The following is an 11071-nucleotide window of genomic DNA, read 5'->3' as shown; positions in this document are numbered from 1 at the left end:
CCTCAGGCCCAACTGAGCCAGCATAGTTGGCAGAATGTTGCCGTAAAAAGTTGTGTAGAACACAGCACGCCTGGATAATGTGATTCAGTTTGTACTCCGCCATATGTATGGGTGTAAGAAATAGGCGGAACCGGACATGATTCCAAACGTGTTCTCCACCACTCTTCTGGCTCTGGCCAGCCGGTAATTAAAAACCCTCTGGTCCGGGGTGAGGGTCCTCATCGGGAATGGCCGCATAAGATGGTCCCCCAGCGCAAATGCTTCATCTGCAATGAAGATGAATGGGAGTCTTTCCACATTGTCTTCTGGAGGTGGTAAGTCCAAGCTGCCATTCTGGAGACGCCTGTAGAACTTCGTGTGGGCGATGACTCCACCATCGGACATCCGGCCATTCTTCCCCACGTCCACATACAGAAATTCATAAGTAGCCGACACTACCGCCAACATCACAATACTATTGAACCCCTTATAATTATAATAGTACGACCCCGAGTTGGGTGGTGGGACGATGTGGACGTGTTTCCCATCAATTGCCCCTCCGCAGTTAGGAAAGTACCACCGCTGGGCAAAGTGGGAGGCCACAGTCTGCCATTCCTGTGGTGTGGAAGGAAACTGTGGAGTAAAATAAAATAAAAAATAGCCTTTTTATACATAAACATGGAAAGCAGATTAGACACAAACATTCTTGGCCAACATCAAGATACCATTTATTTATGGGAATTTTTAAAGACCAAAGTATAAGGTACACCTATCAGTTCCCATGGCCTCCCCCCCCCTCATGGGCCATTTATAACATTATAGGGGGGAACTCTTGGACAGGTAACCCTCTCCACTTCATTGAGAGATGAATGCCTATATAATTTGAACAGACCCTCCTTAGTTACACTATTGACTGCCCACTGGACAGGTAAGAAGTGTCATAATACAAAGATATAAATACACATTGTACACATTTTAGTACATTTGGACATTCTGCTATTACCTATCAAGATAATAATAGGATACAAAAACTTGAAACAGTACCATTTGAAAGTATACAGGCAGGCCCTTGCACTACATGCTTTGGGGAATTCATCCATACATCTGACCACAAAAGAGGTGGGTATAGTGTGTATGGGATTGGCAAAGTCAGCAGATAGATGATTGAGGGTAGATAGAGAATTGGTATCAGCTGACTTAGCAGTTGGGGGGAGGGAGGGTTCAAACTGAATTGGGGACCCCCCCAAAAAAAGCCTCTGGCACTCTGCCTCAATTTGAAGCACCAATCACATTTCAAAACATTTTAGGGGTGTTTGGGGTAAAGCACTACTATGGAGCTGATAAAATACATTGTTAAGTGACTACATGAGGTGAATATAGGGCCAGGAGAGCATGCTGGGGAGGTAAGTGAAGGCAAATATGCATGAAGGAGCAAAAAAAAAAAATTACATAAAAATCCAGCATGCATGAGGACAAAGGGGACATTCACAGCATATTACAATCATGGTAATTAGGGAATGAGGAAAGAAATACAATATATTATCAAACATTATATACAATAAAATATGATATTAAAGGATAAAAATCTTACATTAATATACTCCTTCTGCAGGACCTGGATGATGGCAGAACAGGTCTCTGGGATAATGATCCACAGAGCCTGGGGGGAGATGCCTGTCGAGAACTTCAAGTCCTGCAGGCTTCTCCCTGTCACCAAGAACCGCAGGGTGGCGACGAGCCTCTGCTCCGGAGTGATGGCTTGCCTCATGTAGGTATCCTGCCTGCTAATATAGGGGGTCAGCAAAGCCAACAAACGGTGAAATATGGGGTCTGTCATCCTGAGAAAGTTCCTGAAATCATCAGGATTATTCTCAGGGATCTCACGGAGCAAAGGCATGTGACAGAACTGGTCACGCTGAAGCAACCAATTCTTGGTCCATGAACTCCTCCCCACCCTGTTCATGGACTGGACTTGTGTCAAGGTCAGGACCCCAACACCAAGCCCCCGCACAGCACGAACTCTATGAGGAGTACGTATACACAACATGGCTAGAAAACGGTCGGCTGCTCAGAACGAAGTAACAGAAAGCACTGAAGAACAGCAAGGCCTGTGAAGAGCGACCTGAAAAACAGTAACGAACGAACAAGAGCACAATGACAAAGTCACACGTAGCTTGCTTGCACACACTGAAGAGCAGATACAAACCCACAAGCACAAACTGAACAACAGAAAACGATCTGAAAACCACGAGTCTGAAAAATCGTGAATAGTCTCTCACCAAACTTTTACTAACACGAGATTAGCAAAAGGAGCCCAAAGGGTGCTGCACTTGGTTCTGAAATGGCCTTTTCTAGTCTCGTCGTACGTGGTGTACGTCACCGCGTTCTTAGCGAGCAGAAATTCCGACAACTTTGTGCGACCGTGTGTACGCAAAACAAGTTTGAGCCAACATCCGTCGGAAAAAATCCATGGATTTTGTTGTCGGAATGTCCGATCAATGTTCGGTTGTGTGTACGGGGCATAACTGTTATACTGTAATGTTACTTTGTTTTATTGTTAACCATCATTTGCTTAGCAGGTACGCCATTCAGTTGCAGCACGGATTTATTTATCTTGACAGCAACAGCGTTTGCTCCCACGAAAAATAAATCCGTGACTCCAGCGCTGTCGGAGGTGATTTCACCACCACAGTTACATACTTCAGCATATATGCCGAAGCGTGGAGGCAGCAGAGGGCGGAGGAGCGATTTGCTCCTAACGTTTGCGGGAGGATGCCCCATGCTTCGGCATATATATATATATACGGTGCATGTATGCCCATCATTAGAAGTGGGTGGATGAAGGGAGGTATTCTAATGGTGGGCATACCCACCGATCAATATCTTTTTTTCGTTCAGCCCACAGGCTGCATGAAAAAAAAGTTTACAATACATGCCCAACAAGGACCAGCAACGTACTGGTATGTTGCTGGACTTTGAGTGGTTATACCAGAATGATGCCTGCAGGTTTAGGTATCATCTTGGTATCATTCTTTTCATCCAGCGGTCAGCTTTCATATAAAAGCAATCCTAGCGGCTAATTAGCCTCCAGACTGCTTTTACAAGCAGTGGGAGGGAATGCCCCCCCCACCGTCTTCCATGTTTTTCTCTGGCTCTCCTGTCCCAACAGGGAACCTGAGAATGCTGCCGGCGATTCAGCCAGCTGACCATAGAGCTGATCAGAGACCAGAGTGGCTCCAAACATCTCTATGGCCTAAGAAACCGGAAGCTACGAGCATTTCATGACTTAGATTTCGTCGGATGTAAACAGCGCCATTGGGAAATTGGGATCTTGGTGTGGTCAGATGTTCTGAGGGCAGAGGAGAGATCTAGGGTCTAATAGACCCCAGTGTTTTCAAAAAAGAGTACCTGTCACTACCTATTGCTATTATAGGGGATAATTACATTCCCTGAGATAACAATAAAAATTATTTAAAAAAAAAGGTGAAAGGAACAGTTTAAAAATAAGATAAAGAAGCAAAAAAATAATAAAGAGCAATATATCATTTAGTGACAACTTTGTGCAAAAAAAAAAAAACAAATTTGTCACTTTCCTGCAACTTGTGTCAAAATATAAAATATTCCATGGACTCAACATGCCTCTCAGCAAATAGCTTGGGGTGTCTACTTTCCAAAATGGGGTCATTTGGGGGAGTTTGTGCCATCTTGGCATTTTATGGCCTTCAAAACTGTGATAGGTAGTGAGGAGTGAAATAAAAAATTTACGCCCTTAGAAATCCTGAAGGCGGTGCTTGTTTTTCGGGGCCTCATGTGTGGCTAGGCTCCCAAAAAGTCCCACACATGTGGTATCCCCATGCTCAGGAGAAGCAGCTAAATGTATTTTGGGGTGCGATTCCACATATGCCCATGGCCTGTGTGAGCAATATATCATTTAGTAACAACTTTTTGTAATTTTTTTTTTTCATTATTCAATCACGCAAATTCCTTGGGGTGTCTACTTTCCAAATTGGGGTCATTTGGGGGGGGGGGGGGGGGTTTGTACTGCCCTGCCATTTTAGCACCTCAAGAAATGACATAGGCAGTCATAAACTAAAAGATGTGTAAATTCCAGAAAATGTACCCTAGTTTGTAGACACTATAACTTTTGCGCAAACCAATAAATATACGCTTATTGACATTTTTTTTACCAAAGACATGTGGCCGAATACATTTTGGCCTAAATGTATGATTAAAATTGAGTTTATTGGATTTTTTTATAACAAAAAGTAGAAAATATCATTTTTTTTCAACATTTTCGGTCTTTTTACGTTTATAGCGCAAAAAATAAAAACCCCAGAGGTGATCAAATACCATCAAAAGAAAGCTCTATTTGTGGGAAGAAAAGGACGCGAATTTCATTTGGGTACAGCATTGCATGACCGCGCAATTAGCAGTTAAAGCGACGCAGTTCCAAATTGTAAAAAGTGCTCTGGTCAGGAAGGGGGGTAAATCCTTCCGGGGCTGAAGTGGTTAATGCCTGTTGCTAGGGGGTCCCTCGTAATCTGCCTCCTTTGGTGCCTGCCTGGGCTCCAGACGTCACTTCCCTTGGCGCAGAAAGGGAGATCAGCTCTCCCCCCTCCCTCTAGGCCAGTGATGGCAAACCTTGGCACCTAAGATGTTTTGGAACTACATTTCCCATGATGCTCAACTACACTGCAGAGTGCATGAGCATCATGGGAAATGTAGTTCCAAAACATCTGGGGTGTCAAGGTTCGCCATCACTGCTCTAGGCAATCATCTGGGACAAGTGACAGGTTCCAGATGATTGCGCGGCCAGTCACGGCGCACGGTGCGGCTAACGCATGCGCAGTGGATGCCCGGCTGTGAAGCCACAGCCAGGCGCCCACAGTTACAATGCCAGCCCCGCCGAGCGGAGGGGGAGACGAGCAGGGCTTCATTCCCCTGCATCACTGGACCCTGGGACAGGTAAATGTCTGATTATTAAAAGTCAGCAGCTGCAGTATTTGTAGCTGCTGGCTTTAAATTTTTTTTTTTTTAAGCAGAACTCTGCTTTAAAGTAGTATTAAACCCAAACCCGAAAAATTTAATATATTGCAGCTTACCAATCCTTATATGTGATGGCTGCATTAGTTTTTTTTTTTTTTCAGGCTTTTTCCCTCTGTTTGCACCTGGTGATCTGGCCAGTGATACACTTATTGTATTTCCCCCACTTTGGATGACTGAGCACAGAGGCACATTTGGACAGCAGCATTGTCAATCTGGGGGGATGAGAGTTTTATGCCGCGTACACACGACCTGACTTTCCGGCAGAAAAGGTCAGACGCAATCATTCCGTCTGACATTCCGTTCGTGTGGGGGCTTCATCTGACTTTTTCTTTCTAAAATTCTGACGGACTAGAAATAGAACATGTTTCAAATCTTTCCGACGGAATCAGTTCCTATTGGGAAAATCGCTCGTCTGTATGCTAGTCCGACGGACCAAAAACGACGCAAGGGAAGCTATTGGCTACTGGCTATTGAACTTCCTTTTTCTAGTCCCGTTGTACATCATTGCGTTCTAAACAATCAGACTTTGGTGTGATCATGTGTAGGCAAGTCCGTTTCAGCGGAACTCCATCAGAACTCCATCGGAAAGACCGTCGGACTCTATTCTGACGGAAAGTCCTGTCGTGTGTACGCGGCATTAGATGTACAAGGCAGATTTAGATACACTAACGAATTGAAGCCAAACTCCAGCTAACATTTTATAAGCAGTTAAGCCAGTGGTCATCAATCCTGTCCTCAGGGCCCACTAACAGGCCAGGTTTGCAAGATAACTGAAATACATCACAGGTGATATCATTTGCTGCTCAGTGATTGTAGTATTCTAGTCTGCGTCTCCCCAAGGTAATACATAAAACCTGGCCTGTTAGTGGGCCCTGAGGACAGGGTTGATGACCACTGAGTTAAGCAACAGTTTGTTTTTTATTTTTTGGGATAAAGAGTTTACATAAATAAATAAAACTGATAATTGTAAACACCCCTGACAGTGCTAAATGATTGGTCTCAACTCTGTAAATGATACATCTGCAAGAAAGCTTGTTCTTTTGAACAACAACAGACTTTCTGGCCAGATCACCTGGTAAAAATAGAAGAAAGCCAGAAAAAGAAAATGAATGAAGCCATTGAAAACTAAGAATTGGTAAGCTGCAATATAATAAATGTTTGCCTTTGGATTTAATACCACTTTAAATATAAAACAGGGTTAATGTTACCAACCCTACAAAAATCATCACACTATGCAACATATGATATACAACAGTGTAGAAAGAAGAAACAATGGCAACAGATTACTTTGGAGCTTTAGCTACTAATGGTGAGGGTAGCTTAAAAATTTGAAAACTTTCATAATTTTTGTAATTCCTTTCTACATTTTATAAATAAATAAAAAAATGGAAACTTTCATATTTTTATGTATTTATTTACAATAGGGTTACACTTCAGATTTAATGATTGAGCACTTGTGCACAGACTGTAATTTGTGTGATTTGTGCCAAAGCTGTATTATTTAATTTATGAATTTATTATATAATCATGTATTCTTCATTGGCATTACTTTTGCATTCATTGTTCTTAATATATGAAAAAAAACTTGCAAGTTATGTGTTATTGTGACTTGAATGTCCGAGTGCTGTCTCACAACATGCTCTGAATAGGAAAGACAAATGCAGGACTTTGGCAGCTGAGATAACAGCATTGCGTTTCACCAAGATGCATGTCTGCATTAAGTAGATTGTTTGATGTACACCTAATTTATTGTTGAATAAAAGTGCTTGAAATGGTACCAAAGTGGTGCTGTCATTAAAATAATTACTGTACTGTATGTCAGTAACTTGGGTATTGTATTCTCCTAACATTATTGTGCACCTTCATGAAGCAAACAATAAGGATTGTTCTATGGATTTGAATTATTGTTCTAATGAAAAATAAGCAACTTCACATAAGTAAGCTTTTGCTTTTCAGCCCTACTCAGGAACCTAAAGTTCTCCGATGTGTTTTATATGGTTGTATGCACATTGAGAGGGAAACACAGTTATTTTAAGGGTCAGCAAATCCCTGAAGGAAATATTAGAAAACATTTTGTATCAGTCATTTTTGTTTCTGGAGAAAACTATTACTATTAGATTACACAAACCATCACACTTACTAATGCAGGGTTTTATGGCTTCCTTTGGGCAGTCACCAAGAATGACAGCTCCTAATTTGGAACAGTAAACTTTTACCATGAGTAAAAAGACTCTTTATCTGTATGACCATCCAACCTTTCAATATTTGTTAGGTCATTTCATTGTTTTATACATTTCAAAGGCAACTTACAAAAATGCTGAAACATTTCAAGCTAGTGTCATATTTGTTAAATAGGGTCAGCAGTATATCTCTGGTGAAATAAAGCAGATATGACCCCTGCTTTCCTAGTATTCTGTAATGTTGGAATTCAGATAATATCATATTTTATATGAAGATAAGATGGAATTAACCCAAGCCAAGTAATGGGTGAAATGTGAATACGCAGAAATGATATGAGCAAAATTTAAACATGTTTCTGTTTAGATTATAGTGTACCTAAACAATAAAACAAACATTATTTTTTTTTAACATTTTTTTTTTACTATAGATAACGGCACATTTGCACTTCATAGAAAACAGTACATTTTTTTTACTGTTTATTGGGATGAGCGCTGCACACAGCTTGTGTTTTATAGTATTTCTGAGGTTTGTCCTCCCTTTGTGCTAGCTGCTCTCACCTTGCTAGCGCTCACTGTTTTGCACATATCAATAAAACAAGCATGTAATATATTGCTGCTTACCATTCTTTAAATGTGTTGGCTGAATTAGTGTTCACTGTTTTTCAGGCTAAGAACATTTTCAGCAAATACAAAAAATACCTGTTGATCTTGCTTAAAATGCAGTGTCCTTGTCACTTACTGTATGCTTAAAAGAAAGCAAAATTTATATTTATCTTTATTGTATTGATTGCTATTCCTATCAATCTACTATGTAATGTAGATGAACAAACAAAGACATGTTTGAAGGCTTATTTAGACCTGTGTGACAACAATGGCTGTCCCAATAGATAAAGTGGTGAAAAAAAAAGCATAGACACGAAGATACAGAATGTGTTAAGTAGGCCACAGATGGAGTGATTTTCTTTCCTGCAAGAAAATCGCTTGATTCCCCCCATCAACACTGACTGTATTGATGGGGAAATCCTTCCCGCTGCGCTAGCAATAATCAAACAGAAATTCTAACAGGCTGGTTGTGCCCAAGTTGATCAAGCTATAAACTTGGGTACATTCAGCCTGCCCATACATGTTTGAATATTGGCTGGTCAATGCTGAAACGGCTGAGATTCTAACCGCTTTTGGTCGGCTTTATTTGCAGGATTCCTACTTAAAGAAAGAGGCAAGAAGCCTAAAAAAAGAAGAGTAGTAAAGTCACTACATCCAGTTACTAAAGACTGTAAGCTACGGTTTTGGGGAGTTTATTGCATTTATATATAAGAAAATGAAATGGAGAGGATGAAGATGGACATTCCATGTACAGTACAGTTCTGGGACAAGGTCCACTAGTACTCAAGGTAGGAATGCATGACCGGTAAAATGCCATCTCCCTGCACTTCAGCCAGTCAGCCAAGCCACCTACAATCCTCACAAACAGGATCTAGCCCCTGGTCAAAGCACATAGAGCCCGATAACATGTAATTACCATAGCACTGAGCACTGTGGAACCTCAAAGATTTGTGGTCATATGAAAGACACTACTAAATTATTACAGGGGTCCTGATTGTTAGCAGAAGCCACTGAAAGTTTCCCCATGTGAGTGAATATCCTCCCATTTCAAATTAGGAAAGAAGTCATTGCTCTGCAATAGTACTGAGTTGATACAGTCATATGGGAAACCACAGCAGTTGACTCACTTCTAAATGCAATGTACCTGTTTAGAAAACATAAGTAATGTACTCTGTTGCAAGGACCATGTAAAACAGCATACACCAAATTTGCTCCTCTGGCTTGGGACAGTGAGAAAACAGATCAAAATAGATAATACCAGTGGACTGACACTGATCTGAATCCAAGTAATGCAAATCCTTATTAATCCCCATTTAATCTGCAGTCTTGGAGGGCCTGAAAATAATACTGCTATTGTATATTCATTAAAGAGCATCAAGGCTTATAGTCTAGTTTTAATGCCGTCAAGACGGGGGCAAGAAAAGTATAGATGTAACTTTTTTTTTACAGGTACACCTTGGAAATAATAAAAGTTGGGGGGAAGAGGGGATGGGTCCAGACATTAGAAAGGGACCTTGAATTTTAGTCCAAGGTTCAGTTTAAACAACACAGTAAAGTCTCCTGTCTGCTCCTAGACTGTTATTGGACAGTGAAGGAACAAAAAGGAGAAGACTGATAAGGTCAACTCTCTTCTCCTTCCACCTGTCAGCATGCACCTTGTAGAGTGCTGCTGTACAGGAAATTGCAAGCAAAATTAAGTCTAATTCTGGTAATATTAAATGTAATTTAAAGACATTTTATGATTTGTTTCTAAAAGAACATTACGCTGCACTCATTGGCATTTTTATCTGTCTATATCTGCCTGCAGTTAAGATTTACTGTACCAAAATACTGTATGGGCTTCATTGAATGCTTTTGGAATAGGAACCCCCAAGGACATTACTGTAGACCCTCTTGATTATAATTCCCAATTCTTCACTTCTTTTCTTATTCTTAACATCATGCTGTCCTATTCCAAAGTATTTGTGATTACTAGTACTTCAATATTTTATACCATACAACATCTTTTTGTATACCTGTGATTTTGATAACCATAGACATACGATTGCTATTTTCAGCTGGATTAGACAGTGATCTAATGTCTGTGGCTGTTTGCTGATGCGCTTGACCATATTCGGCAAGTAAATACTCAGGTTAGAAAACTTCACCCAGTCTCTGCATTCCCCTAAAAATAATGTAGCTGAAGAGTGATAGGACAGAGCGTGTACACAGGGCAGCCATCAGAAATTCTCTTATACAGCTTTAGGCCTGGGCCCCCCCAGGCCCGACCACCAACATTCCCCAGTGCCCGCCCATTGGTAATCCCACCGAATCCGCCCACTGGCCATCCCACCGAGTCCTTCAGTGCACCCACCTTTATTTTAATACTCTTACAACTTAATATATGAAAATAAATCCAATCCAGCAAAGAAACAGCCCAGTACATTCAGCAAAGAGACAGCCCAATCCAGCAAAGAGACATCCCATATATTCAGCAAAGAGACAGCCCAATTAAGCACACCCTTATATATTCGGCAAAGAGACATCACCAAATATTCAACCAAGAGACAGCCCCATTTTTTCAGCAAAGATTCATCCTCATATATTCAGCAAAAGAGACATCCCAATGCAGCAAAGAGACACCCCAATCCAGGAAAGAGACAGCCCAATCCAGCAAAGAAACATCCGCATATAGCAAAGAGACAGCCCAATCCAGCAAAAAGACAGTCCAATCCAAAAGGGGACAGTCACAAACAGCCCAATCCAATAAACAGAAAGTCACAACGCAGGCCCACATCCAGCAACATTGTCAAAAAAATTACCATTATGATGTCTAACGACTTGTCTCCAGACCAGTTCACAATGAGCACTGAGAAGTCCTGCAGACTACACATAGCGCAGCTCTTCCACACACCTGAGCTGTGACTGGCGTGACACCCAAACCAGCATCTGATCTGCAGTGAAAGGCGGAAAACAGATGATATCACTCCGCCTTCCCCCTGCACCCAGAACTAAGTGAGCTGCATTGGCTCACTCATCAGCTGCCCTGCTTTAGCAATTGCTAATTACTACAGCAGCAACAACTCGGTCTTTGGAAAGGTTGCTGAGCTACAAGACTCTCTGCAGCTTAGGTAACGATCTGCAGACTCTTGATTGATAGACTATTAAGTAAAATAATCTTGCTGCATATAAAGTAGAATTTTAGATTCTTTCCCAGTTCTATAAATCAAATATACTCTTTTGAATTGGACATAAAATGGAAAACCAAAGCTGATGTAAAATAT

The sequence above is a fragment of the Aquarana catesbeiana genome, linkage group LG04 (genome assembly GCF_042186555.1).
Source record: "Aquarana catesbeiana isolate 2022-GZ linkage group LG04, ASM4218655v1, whole genome shotgun sequence".
Taxonomy (NCBI): domain Eukaryota; kingdom Metazoa; phylum Chordata; class Amphibia; order Anura; family Ranidae; genus Aquarana; species Aquarana catesbeiana.
This window is presented reverse-complemented; position numbering follows the sequence as displayed.